Source organism: Brachyhypopomus gauderio, chromosome 3 (assembly GCF_052324685.1).
Source record: "Brachyhypopomus gauderio isolate BG-103 chromosome 3, BGAUD_0.2, whole genome shotgun sequence".
NCBI lineage: Eukaryota > Metazoa > Chordata > Actinopteri > Gymnotiformes > Hypopomidae > Brachyhypopomus > Brachyhypopomus gauderio.
Genome location: NC_135213.1, coordinates 1611232 through 1624678, shown reverse-complemented (window position 1 = coordinate 1624678; position 13447 = coordinate 1611232). Strand labels below are relative to the sequence as shown.

The window sequence follows — 13447 nt, the reverse complement described above, 5'->3', positions numbered from 1 at the left end:
TGCACTAAATGCTATAATTGGCGTGTTAATTCTGCAAGGGTTTCAAGGTCTGTTCTCTTTTGGTCCTTTAGCATTTCCATGCTAACTAATTGGTTCTGTTAAATTAGCATATGTATGCTAATTGATTCGCTACATTCTATTAGCATACATATGCTAATTTATGGGTTCAGTGAGCTGCTCATTATTTGTAAGTCATGTTAGCATTTCTGGCCCGAGTGATGCTTTTGAAAAGGGAGTTATGCCTCTAGAAAAAAAAGCCTTCCAGGAAGTCAAGTACAACATAATTTATTACATCTTTTGTGTGTGTGTGTGTTATTACTATATTGTTACAAGACCTTGATATGCCACATGTGAATCTCAATCAACTGAACAACCAGACCAGGTCAAGAGAGCAAGAAAACACTCAGGTAACAAGAGAGGAGAGTGGGGGGGGGGGGGGGGGGGCAGAGGGGGAGGGGGCAGAGGGGGAGGTGACAGAGGGAGTGGGGGGGGGCAGAGGGGGAGGTGACAGAGGGAGTGGGGGGGGCAGAGGGGGAGGGGACAGAGTGGGAGGGGAAAGAGGGAGTGGGGTGGGGGGCAGAGGGGGAGGGGACAGAGGGAGTGGGGGGGGGGGGGCAGAGGAAGTGGGGAGGGCAGAGGGAGAAGGGGACATTGGGGCAGACAGCAGAGAAGATAGAGAGAGGCAGAGAGGATGGAGAGAGTGGTGTTTCCCCCCTACCTCGTGCAGTTGTGTCTGGACTTTATTTACGGCCTTGAGCCAGCACATACGGGAGGGAGTGAGAGGAAGGGGGCCAACGTTGGCAGAACTGAATAAGGAAGAAACACACAAAACATCTCAGAATGGAGGTGTGTAGGAAGCTAACCAAAACAAAAGCAAAATGTAATTTCCTGAACAAAAGTTTATTCTTTAATATAGCTCTGTTTACAATGTACAATACTCCCTGTAGAAAGCCTTTAAAGACTTGAGATTAAAGCATGAAAAGATTTCAGATAAAAAAGTTGCAATCACGTGTCCGTCCCCCCCACCCGCCCACGTACCTCACATACCTCTCCAGCTTTCTCTCCTGATCAACGAGCGTTTTGGCAGATAGGCCTCCATCCGTCTTCTCCTCCTCCACCCTCACATGCACCTGCCTCTTGCCCACCTCCGCTGCCTCAGAGGGCAGCTGCGGTCTGGAGCTAGTGGGGGTCCTGGATTGGGAGTCCGGCGCAGTCCTCTCCTCAGACTCAGTGCTGAACTGGGAGCTAGCCTGGCTGAGGCTACCGGATGACCCAAACTGGGAGCTACTGGCAGGACTGAGGACACAGACACGCAGGTGTCAAGATCTGACGGTCAACGTGCTTTGAGAAGAGAGCGACAGCACGGATTGGGCCAGAGCTATTCCAAACCCACTGACATCATCTGACTCACACATGATTGTCTGCCTCCTTGTCTCAAGCATACCAGTTACCAATTGCATTAAAAATTTGTATATAAAATTTACACGCAGGTAGTTTAATGCCGTTCAGTCCTAACAGGTAGGACTGGTGGATCTCTGTGGAATAGCTCTGAACCACTCTGGGATAAACTGAAGTGCCAGCCACAAGAAGGTCAATAGAGGATGACAATACATGAAGAACTACAGAGGACCAAGGAAAGCAGGGACAAAGGAAAGCTTAGAACTATGGCTGCACATGTACACTGGAGTGCATAGATGTATTCTGCCTTAGGATTTTTACCTTGGACACAGTTGAACAGGAACCTCATACCTCCCCCTCACTGTGCTTTGTACTACAGTAATTCTCACCCTGGCGTCTGTGATGTTTAACCTCCATGATTTACTTTCCTTTGGGTTTGCAAAATTACTTTGGCCATTACCTTTCCTCGACTCCCACAGCACGCCTTGTCACTCCATCACCTTTCTGCTGGCATAAATCTCTCATCATTCAGCTGATATAAACAAACTGGCTGGAGAGAACGGAATAATTCTGGCGACCTGAAAGGGAGTGACCTACCCACATACTCAAGAAAAGCTAATAAATTAAGAGGGTAGCCTGATTCATGCACTGAGCTTCCATCAGTCCCACTTAGGCTGTTTCTGCAACAGAGTTTCAGCTTTATTTTGTGGTTTCTGCAGCTTTGCTTATAAACTTTTTCAGGTGCAACGTAAAAAAAATAAACCCCAGCATCAAGGCTACTGGCTTACTGCATAAAATCTGACTCATTTTAAATTAATAACCATTTAAAATAAATTATTCCTAATAAATAATGGAATTTCATCAATGAGTGTGACCCTTAAAAAAAAGTAAGACTATTACCAAAGGCAAGATGCTAACTCATCTAACACAAATCAAACTACAGCAGGGGAAGGTGGAGGAGAAGGTGGAGGGGAGGACTTGTATCAAGGTATAAACAACTTGCACAGTGTCATTTTTCATGTTCCTACTAGCCTTGTGCCAGACTTCCTCTTCAGAGGGCTCTCTGGAACATGTCCTGCTGTGTGATCTGCAGCATCCATGTTCTTATTTTCAGTAGACGGTGTCACTTCATCCTGTTTTTTTTCTATATATCTATGTTCATGTCTTAAATTATCCTGTTCTCCTGCTATAGAGCTTTCTAAACTTGTGTCAAAACTTTGCTGCGTATTCAAAGAAGTGTCAGCTGGTTCCTCTATATCACTATGATCCGCACTCCCCGTTATATCTGATTCTAGTGATAAATCGTCATGCTCTGGTCCTTCCTTGATGTCATAATTTTTTAACTCTGTGTTTACAGTGGCAGGGGAAGCCTGAGGTCCTGTGTGGGATAACAGGAAGCCCATTTTCTTTTCAAATATGGATAGAGTAGGCATAGGCTCCTCCTTTGTGTCAGTTGGCTTTTCCCCTTGGAAGAAACCAGTGGACAGTCCTTTGAAACCAGAAAAAAGACCTGCAGAGTCAGGCTGTTGCTGGGGTGGATTGGAGTTAGCAGAGCTAACAAGCGTGAAAGAACCAAATAGAGAACTGAAAGGATTTGGTGACTCATTAGCACCTGACAATAAACCTCCGAAAGAGGCTGTTGATAAGTCAGACAAATCGAACATGCCCTTAGACGGAGGTGAAGTTGGAAGTTTTACCTCATCAGTTACCATGTGAGCAGTTGGAGACATTTCAGTTTCTGCTCCAGTCTCCTTTGAGATCACACCTGTGTCCTCCATCATAAATACTTCAGACACTCCTTGTATCGTGGACACTTTGGTGTTGTCTTCAGACTCCACATCAGACTTTTCAGAGTCTTCCACACTTTCTGTTTCTTGTTCTGGTAGCTCTTGCATTTCCATGTCAGTTTTAGGTTTGCTGAATGCACATGGTTCCATGGCAGTAGAATGTCTTGGTTCTTTAAAGTTTACCCCATCTTGGTTCTCAGCCCGAAGCTTGCAGGTCTCTAAAGTTTGAGCAGATGTTGTACCCTTAAAGAAGCCAGTCAGTGATTCTGTAGGGAGGACAGTGTGTAAGCTAGAGGTCAGGTTAAAAAATGAGGTCCTGGGTTGCTGCTGAGGACCTGTACCCGTCACAGGCGATGACTTGAAAAATGAAGTCTGGGGTGTTGAGAAGAAACTGGAAGTTGCTGGCTTGCTGGAGCCACTTGCTCCTGAAAACATAGACATGAATCCAGAAAATCCTGCAGGCTCAACCATTCTTGGTCTATGTTCGGTAGGCATTCCATGTCTAGGGACTGGCATTCCAGGTTTTGGGATTGGCATTCTAGGCCCTGCCACTTTTTGTTTAGGTTGGCTCAGACATGGTCCAGAAGGTCCCATCACACCTGTTATAGACTGTAGCTCTTGCTGAAACAAGGTGATGGGCTCTGCTTCTGGGAGTATTTTAATGGACTCTTCCATAAATAGTTTTTCTATTGTCTCTTGTTCTTTGATTTCTACCAGTTTCTTCTCATGTGGTGCAGTTTCAGCCTTCATATCACAGTCAGCTTCTTTGCCTGTTTTGAAGTCATTTTTATCTGATTGATTCCTATTAAAGTTTTCTTCTCTTATATTTGATTCAAGCTCATTAAGCCCTTTTATTTGATCACTTTCAGTGGAATTCATAGAATGAACAGCTCTGTCTAATTCATGTGGTCTCCCTGCTTGAACTGAATCTTCTGATCCATCTGGCTGATTCAACTCCAATTCCAAAGGTTGTTCAAACTCTACTGACTCTAAAGCTTTGTCAGATTTGGTCAGTCTCTGCACCCTCAATTCTTTGACAGGATGAGGCAGTGGTGCAGCAAGCTCTATAGTAGTGTCGGGATGTGATGAATCCAAATAATCTAAATGCATACCAGTTTCTTTGTCAGTGTCTAATTCCAGTTCTTTAGTCTTAATTGGTTCCATAACAAGTGGTTTCTCCACTTCTAAAGATGTTGGTTCTTGAGGATGTTCTAGTTGTGGGCCTACAGCTTCACTTGCTTTGTTGTCAGTTATTTGTAGATGGATATCAGCAGATGTCATTGAATCCTCTTTCTTTTGGACAGTATCTTCAATTGCACTATTGCTGTTCTCATATTGTTCATAATATGCCAACACATGCTCATTTGGAAGACTTGGTCTCATATCTTTCAGCTTCACTTTAGGTGATATAATGTCTTTGCTTCCATCAAGCATATGAATAGGACTTTTTTGTTTGCAGGCATTTGTCATAGCAGTAGCTTTTGTAGTAGCTATATGTTCAGGAGTATGTAAATCAGGTTTACTGTTGTCCAGAAGGGATAAAATGCCAAACCCACTAGATTTTGGCTTGAAATCAGATCCCTTCTTTGTAGTAGCTGAACCACCTCCCATGGAGAACACAGAAGGAACTTTGAATGCACTTCCTGACTCAGATGATGGGAGATTTACACCAAACATAGAAAACAATCGTTTTCCTGTTGGGTCTTTGTTGTTAGATTCTGCTGATGGAGGAATTGTTTGTGTTACAGAAGACTTCGCACTTGATCCACCAAATATAGAGAACAAACCAGGTCCAGTTTCATCTTTGGGTGTGGAGGAACCTGACAGGATGTCCCCGAGAATCGAAGATCCAGAAGTATTTGCCTGCAGAGGAGGTCCACTAAACATAGATAGCAGCCCTTTTCCTGATGACTCCATGTGAGTGGGTCCTTTTGGGACAGGTTCAGATGGTGCCCTAGGCCAAGGGCATGAGGAATTCCTCAGGACAAATCCTGATGTTTCATTTTTCCCAGCTCGAGGTGGATATCTCGAGATAAGTCTTGGTGCACCACCTGAGCCAGGTAGTAACTGAGTACTCCCTTCACCTAATTCCGAAAGCAACCCCTTTCCAAATGGCTCTTTAGGTGATAATGCTGGTGGAGTTGGATGAGGAGAGATAGCACTAAACATTGAGAACATACTCGTGCCAGATGTTTCTTTGGAAGCTGAAGATCCAGAAAGAATGCCACCAGTTATGGTTGATCCACTTTGAACCTGTGATGGGGTATATGCACCACTAAACACAGGAAATAAAACTTTATTTGACTGTTCTTCAAATTCAGCTTTGGAAGACGATTCAAAACAGCTTGCACCTAATGTGTCATCCCTTGGTAATATCTCTGAACTTAAAGTAGAACATTCGGCTGATGGTATTTTTTCTAATCCAGCTGGTTTTCCTTCTGAAGGTGATAATTGCTTAGAAATAATATGTATGGAACCAGAATCTTTATCCTCAGCTTTGATCTTTTCAGGTTTTGGTGATTCAGATGTTTCTGTAAGTGTATGAACATAAGGCCCTAGAGTAGAAACAATGGAAACTTCTTTAGATTCTTCCATTGCTTTTAATATTTGTGAGGTTCCTGAACAGAGCCTTTCATCCTTTACTCGGATGTCCTCTGAAGCAACCTCTGGTACCTCACATTTTTTAGAAGCTACTATTATTGTGCTCATGTTAGAGGCCAAACTCTCATCTTGCTCAGAAATATAATCAACCACTTTTAACTCTTTTGTCTCTTTCTTAGAGGAAATATTACTAAGGACTGGTGAACAAGTTGGCTCCTCTGCTTTAATTTCTACTGGGGACAGAGAAGTCAAATCCTCTGCGAAGACACGTGGTTTAAACTCTGCCACCTCTGTGGAAAGCTCTAGAGGTTCTGCTGCCTCTGAAGGAGTTTCTATGCTGGAGTCAGTACAACACAGAGCATCATGCAGAGTTTCAACATCTATATTCATTGTATTGTTCCCTGGTGCAAACACCGAAATTTCATCCTTTTCATATAGAACAGTGTCTGGCTTTGTGTCTTGGCTAGCAACATATTCAAAAGTTTTAGCAGTAGAAAAGACAAGAGTGTCATTTTTCTCTGGAGTACTGGTTTCACTGACTGATATCATATCTTTCTCATTAGAATATTCCTCTGGGCTGCTTGGCTCGGAAAGAATAATTTGAGGTAACATCTTTGTATGACCCCACCCTGAAAGGAATAACCTCCTCTCCTTCAGTTCAGTAGATGAAACTGAAGTGAAAGATGGTGTCAACATCTCAGATGAACAAGAGCCAATATTAGGTTGCTTGTGAGAAGTAATATCTGATGCAACATTCTTGCCTTCAACTGAACCTAGTTTTAAATCAAACTTTGTACCATGAGCTGCAGCTCTTTGTGATACAGAAGACTGTGAAGAATGGTCTGGATGATGCTCATAGTTTCCAGTGCCAATGGTTAATATCATCTGTTCTGGTATGTGTGTCACTGTATGTGATGGAGTAGGCTCTGCAGAAGCAGACTGTGTGCTGGTTACTATAGAGCTCAAATCAGAAGTCAAATCATTCAGTGATTCTGTTTGACATGTTTCTGCAGCTACCTCTGTACCACTGAATGCAGAAATCAAGCCTTTGACTGATCCAGTTGTGTTCAGAGTTGAAGGTGGACTTGAAGAGACATGTGTTTTCGGGGGATTATGATTGGTCAATGATGTTTTTTTCTCCATTTCAACAGACTTAGCTGCCAAGCCTGATGAAGTTATGGAGACTTGAGCATTTAAAGTAGCTTGGGACACAGCTTGAACGGATCTCACTTCAGTGCAGGATGCAGAATTTTCAGTACTTGCAGGTAAGGCAGTAGAAATCATGCTCACATTATTGGAATCCTGTTGCTGATCAGTCTTGCAGGATACATCCTGACCAGTTGAAACACCAGTTGCTGGGGTGTGCTCAGTAAGATGGGTCTTGATGTGAACATGTGTTACTGTTGGCGCTTGAGTCTGTGCCTTAGAAATAGAAACCCTGCTGTAAATGTTTTCCTCTTCCAAGCTTTCCACTGTTGAGTGCTTAATGAGACTTTTGTGTCTAGACACTGTTGTTTTGGCCACTTCAATAATTTTATTCCCTTGCTGATTGATAATGGGTGTAAACGAAAAGTGTCTTGCATTGTTTGACGCCAGCAGGTGAGCACCAGTAATATTCTCAGCCTGAGGTCCAGACGTGGGGAGCTGTTTCACTGTAACACTGTTACAAAAATGACTGACTTGTCTTGAGACGAGACGATCAGAAGTGACACCTGCACCAGCCCCAATAATAGATTCCTGGAGACCCATAATGCCATTCAGCTGATTTTTCATCTGCTTGGATCCATCAGGAGCTGTTGAAGACATTCTTACTGGACAATCTGTTACCTGTATTGCCAATGTAGGTTGACCAGTTGGACATATGCTCTGGGAGGGGGAAGAACACGCATTCTCTCCTTCAAAAGGGAGGGCAGGATATTCTGGTGGTGTGTGGGTTAATCGCAGTTGTGTTGATAAGCATTCACTAGGGACACAAGTGCTAGCGGATGAAAGATCTCTGACCTCAGTCATGGGTTTGTTTGCATATATATCTACAGCTAGGTCTATTGTCAAATCAACTGCTTCCATATCAGACTTCTGTGTTATGAGACATTGATGATGCTTGCCCTTATTACTCAATTTCTCCTTAATAGTCTTAGAGAAATCTACAGGTTGCCCCTGCTGCGCAATGGATAAGTAATTGCATGGAAAGTGTGAAACATTAATGGATAAGTCTATGGGTTTGTAAGTGTGAAATTCTAGACTTTGCTTTGTTTTTGAATCCGAGAAAACTCTTTTCCTGTGGTGAGTAGGGATCTGCTGACATAAGTGAGGTTTAATTGTGTAATGTCCATTTAGCACAAGTAATGGTTTTCCATTGCTCAGTGACTGCTCATTCTGTAACTGTCTTTGAGAGACTTGTTCAGATGATGTGGATTCAACAATTAATGGAATACCAACTAAGGCATTTCTTGGGTTTTTGTTAATACAGTTCTTTGATTTAATAAGAGGAATTACTTTGTTAGGAAACATTTCAGGAGTTATTTCTTCAGGTCCCTTAAAGGATGGTTTTAGAGACATATCAAGAGTGTCTTTGATCGAGTTAGCGGGTGCTGAGGGTATATTAGTTGGTTTTGCACTACATAACAATGACCTTAAAGGAAAAGAAGCCACTGATGGAGTTTGATCCAACAATTTTTGTCTTTGCTGTTGTCTCTCCTTTAACTCTTTCTGCAAAATGTCTGGTTCAGACTGTATTTGGATAAGCTGCTTTGTTTGTGCACAAGGATTTGGAGGCTTGATTAATGGCATACCACCAAATCTTTCTAGTGCCCGACCATGAATCTTTGACTTTATTTTTACAAGTGGGACCACACCAGAGGGTGTAGATTTGATTTCATCTTCTGGAGACATATCCAGTGACTTGGGCCGTGATTTGGTAGACATGTCAACTGTGTTTTTGATAGAGTTATCTGGTGCTGTGATTAGTTTATGGACATGTGTTGGCATGGTTGCTTTGCAAGACACCTGTGAAGCAATTTGCTGAGGCTGAGGATCATTTCCTGACAGACCTGCAGGTTGAGGAGGTGTTTGTCTACAACAAACGGAGTTTGCTTGCTTCTCTGCATATAAGCTTAGCGGTGAAGCATCATCAGTCTTAGCCTGTGGTAGCTTACATTTCTGTATAGTTTGTTTTCCTTGTGGTATGGGAGGCTCTGCAAATAAAGGGAGCCTAAAAGAATCATCAATGACCCCTACAAATGAGATCTGTCTTTTTCTTACAAGAGGCATAGCTTCAGTTTTATCCACTGGCCTTTCCAATTGCCCAACCAGTGGCTTTGAAGACATATCTAGTGCTCCTTTGAACAGGTTTGCTGGTACAGTGCTCTCAGGAAATGGCTGGGCAATTGTTTGAACTATTCTCATGGATCCACCACAAAAAGGTGATGGCTGTATAAGGCAGGGAGCAGAAACGGTTCTCAGAGGTACCTCAGACATTCTTGGGTAGGTAAGGCCAATGTCCAGTGGTGGAAAGGTCATATTTATTTCCTTAACATCTTCAACATCAACAGTCAGATCAACACCTATATCCTCCTGTGTGTTTGCTTCACATGTCATTTGCTGTTTTCTACGTTTCTTGACTTTGGTAAAGTCAAGTATATCCAGGAAAGGAATGTCTGGACTTTTCTCTTTTCTTAATGTTTGAGAAAAGTCTATTGGTTTACTAAATAAAAGTGAATCATCTGGCTTGTCTACCCTATATTTGAACAAATTCTGAAGAGGTGGTGAGGGGTGTATTTCATTTGAGGTGACAGTTATCTGTGCTTGTGGTATTACAGATGATGTATTTTCCTTGGTCAGTGTTTTTCCTGATGTTGAAAGTCTAGCTGAAACGGTCAATGCTTTAGAGGACAGTGAGGTGTCAGGATGTTTTCTAGAGGTAGTCTGAAGCTGTGGTATTCTTTTACAGAATGACAAGGAGGTGGTTGCATTGACTGACATCATGGCAACTTTAGATGATTTGGCATCTTTTGTTTGGTCAACCAAGTTGGCTGCTGATGGAGCAGAGGTAAATTTCTGATTTGCCTCAATTTGTTGATGTTCATCCAGGCATCCCGCCTTAAACTCAGGGACTGTTGGTTGACACGTGGTGGAAGAGTACTGTCTACAAGCCACTGAGGAAGTGCCTGCTACTGTAGATGACACACCTGTGGGTGGCATGTCTTGGAAAATATCTTTAATTTGCTTATTTTTCCAGTATGGCCTCCCATGATTTACATTTTTTGTTTTAGTAAAGTCATGTGCTTCCACTTCCTCTTCTGGGTGAATTCCATTTGGTGCATGCAATCCCACTTTTATTTTACTCAGGTTATATATACTGAAGTCCACAGGGTGCTCTGCCTGTAGAGCTATGGACTCCTGAAACATCTGAGAAAACAGCTCAAGATTCATATTCATAATTCTATCACCTTTTTGAAAAGCCGAAGACAGATCAATGGGAGCATTAAGAATGGAAGAATCTGCCCGATTTTCACCTGGAGCCCCAGTCATTTCATTACCATCAAACAATGGAACTTTAAACCCACAAAGTGTTACCTTTGGTTCATCCATTTGCAGTTGCATACTGGAGATGTTCCCAGTGCTTTGTTCAAAACCATGGCTTTCTTCTGGACTGGCATATGCGTACAAATGCTTGCCAGTTCGATCAGTCAACACTGAGTATATACATTCCTCATCTGCATAAATGTAATATCCACAATCATCAGCCTCACCTGGCCACCAGATTCCGTGTTCCAAAAGTGACAGCCATTGCTGGTACCATTCTGAATCACCTAAGAAAATATAGTCTTCTTTATCTCCATTATTAATTGCAGCATTGCTACTGAGGTCAATTGCATGTGGTGTCAAATCCATGGGACCTCTTTTGGTTTTCTGTCTATTAATGTTTTTTGAGGGACACTTTTCATCAAACTGTAGCTTTACTGGATTGCTTTCGCCACGTTTGCTGTACACATCACAGTCAGAAAGTGACTGGCAACGACCCAATGTTGTTCGCCTTTCTCTCGACAGGTTGACACCAGAGTCTTTTTCAGTGTAAGACGTTGTGCTTCTTTTATTACTGGAAATATCTAAATTATCACAACTGCTCCAGGGTTTCCTGTTCCGGTCGCTCATGTCAAATATAACAATATCCTCTCCATCTGCCTGTGGTGGGCCATTTTGAAATTGTGAGCTACTTGCATCCTTCCAGGGATATAATAGAAAGTGAAACGGTCTGCTATCCATACTCTTCAGCTTGCACCATTCAGGTACATCTCTGAACGTTTTATTATTGGATGATAAACCCTCTTGACTAACTGCATAGCAGTCTTGAGCCTGTCCCGCCAGAGCCTCTGATTGGACGTAATCATTCAGCTGTTGCCAAAGAAGGGTTTCTATGAGACACTGATGTTCATACAGTTCCAGTGGAATTATACCATGTTCAGCAAAAGACTTTAATAGATCCTGATATCCATATTCATTGGCAGTTCCATACAAAAGTCTGTGGATCTCCTCCATGTACTGTTGCATTGACTTTACTGCTGGTTGCAGTTTGATAGGCTGCTGCGTCTGAATAACAGACGGACCTGGCTCATACTGGAAAATGTCAGTGACAACAGAATCAGCTTCAAGTTCAGGCTGAAGATGATCAAGGAAGACTTTCTTAGATGCATTATATGATGCTGAACACATACCAGTTCTAGCACTACAGTAAGTCTTTGGTTCATCACTAATCTGCGTTGCTAACATAGTTGTTTCCTTTAATTTACATGAGCTGTCTTCTGAGATTTCGCTGAATTTTTCTGGGATTTTTCTTGACTGTAAACCTTTTTGCAGTGGTTGTTTCTGTTGATTTTCACTGGCACCATCCTGAGTGGATTCTTGCTCAACTGGTGTGCCTCTGTGAATCTGGGGGCGATTTTGATTAGACTTAACAGCAAGATGTTCATTTTGCTGCTGCTGTGATCTCTGAACAGGAGGAACATATGAAATTCCACCTGGTTCATTTTCATGAATATTTCTTAATGCATGTGATGTATTAGGCAATTGAGAATGTGTTTGCCCCTGTTGTTGGGAATCTTCTGAGGTAGCCATTTTGAAAACATCAGAGAAGAGACCTCCTAACTGCCTCCGTGTTTCCGTTACTTCTTGTGTTGGTGCATTCTGTCTTTGTGGTGTCCCCTTAGGCTGCTGCTGCAATGCAGGGGACGGTGGCTGCAACGCAGGGGATTGCTGCTTTTCTTGTGCAACAGAGGATTGTTTAGTGACTGTAGTTTCTGCACTCATTTTCCACAACCCAGAAAGAATCCCACCAGACTGACTTGGTGGAGGAGGTTGCTGACTTTGCCCTGGAGGTCCTGACATATTTGTTTGTTGACTGGACAGACCTCTTCCCACAGGTTGTGGAGTGTCTACTGATGACAACTTATTAAGAAGCCCAGATAAACTTCCGTGACCTGGCCGTGACCCAGATAAACTTCCGTGACCCACTGCAGCTGGGATCTGGTCCTGTGACGGCTGCCTGCTACCCTGTTGCTGCTGATGTTGATTGGTTTGTGCTCCAGGAGGACCTTTGTGCTGTGCTGTGGGCTGATTGGTGGGGAAAGGTCCAGGTAAAATACCTCCTGTCTGCTCAGGAGGGGCATTCTGATTTGGACCATGATGGCCAGGTGGCTGCACTTGAGTGGTGACAGCTGCTGTGTCAGTTGGTGTTTTAGCAATCTTATTCAACAGGCCTGTGAATATCTCACTGGGTCCATATGACTGGGGCTGCCGAGATGTAGCCTGATTATGTCTCTGAAGATTGTTCCTGTTGACTTGTTTATTAGGTTGATTATTAGGGTCATTGGGTTCAGTTTGTTTAACATTCTCAGCGAATACCAGGCTGGAAGTACTGGCTTCTGAAGCACTAATACCAAACAAACCAGAAAGAAAGCCTCCCTGCTGACGAGAAGCAGTTTCAGCTTTTTTAGGGCTTTGACTTAGCATTTTGCAATCATGGGGCTGTTGAGAAATGCCCTCACCTGTAGCTATCTTGTTTAGAAATCCTGACACCATTCTGCCTGTTGCAGAAGGTGGTGATTGTGTCGAATGACTGTTTGTGCCACTTTGCTGTTGTGACCGTGATGGTGCGAGTGCACTCTCCATTAGTGGAGGAGGTTCTTTAATTAATTCTTCAGATCTTGAGGGCTTTGAGAGAGGAGGCTCTGGTGCTTGCTGGGCAGCACTGACTGGGAAGTCGGATACAGTCACATTGGGCAATTTGAGCATCCCAGATAAAAGTCCCCCAACTTGTAATGGCTGTCTGGGCTGTTTTGGGGTACTTGCGGGTAATGGCTCGTTGGATGGGTTTCTAGGAGAGTCAAGCTGCTCATGTGCACCAACTGGCTGATTCTGTGTAGTAAAGGTTTCAAAAATCAATCGGGCTGGATGAGGTGTGGCATCTTTCTCGTGATGCCTCTCATTTGAAGCACCAGTGGCAGATGAAAGCCCATCGGAGGATAATCCATCTTGACACTGATTAGGTGCTGTTTGAGGCTTGCCACCTCGATACATCAAACCTTTGAGCAATCTTTGTGATTTGGGTGAAGTTTCTTTAGTCTGAGGTTTTGCCTGTTCCTCTTGATTTGCCAGGCCCTGAT

General features: G+C 43.2%; 1 protein-coding gene across 1 annotated transcript in view; it reads right to left on the bottom strand.

The window, feature by feature from the left end:
- Positions 1-1173: 1173 nt before the first annotated feature.
- LOC143509940 (protein unc-13 homolog B-like) overlaps positions 1174-13447 on the bottom strand; it is a 47843-nt gene continuing 35569 nt past the window's right edge. Inside the window, exon 10 of the mRNA XM_076998853.1 lies at positions 1174-1296. The gene's annotated coding sequence lies outside the window, so the exon portion shown is untranslated. The remainder of the gene's footprint in view (positions 1297-13447) is intronic.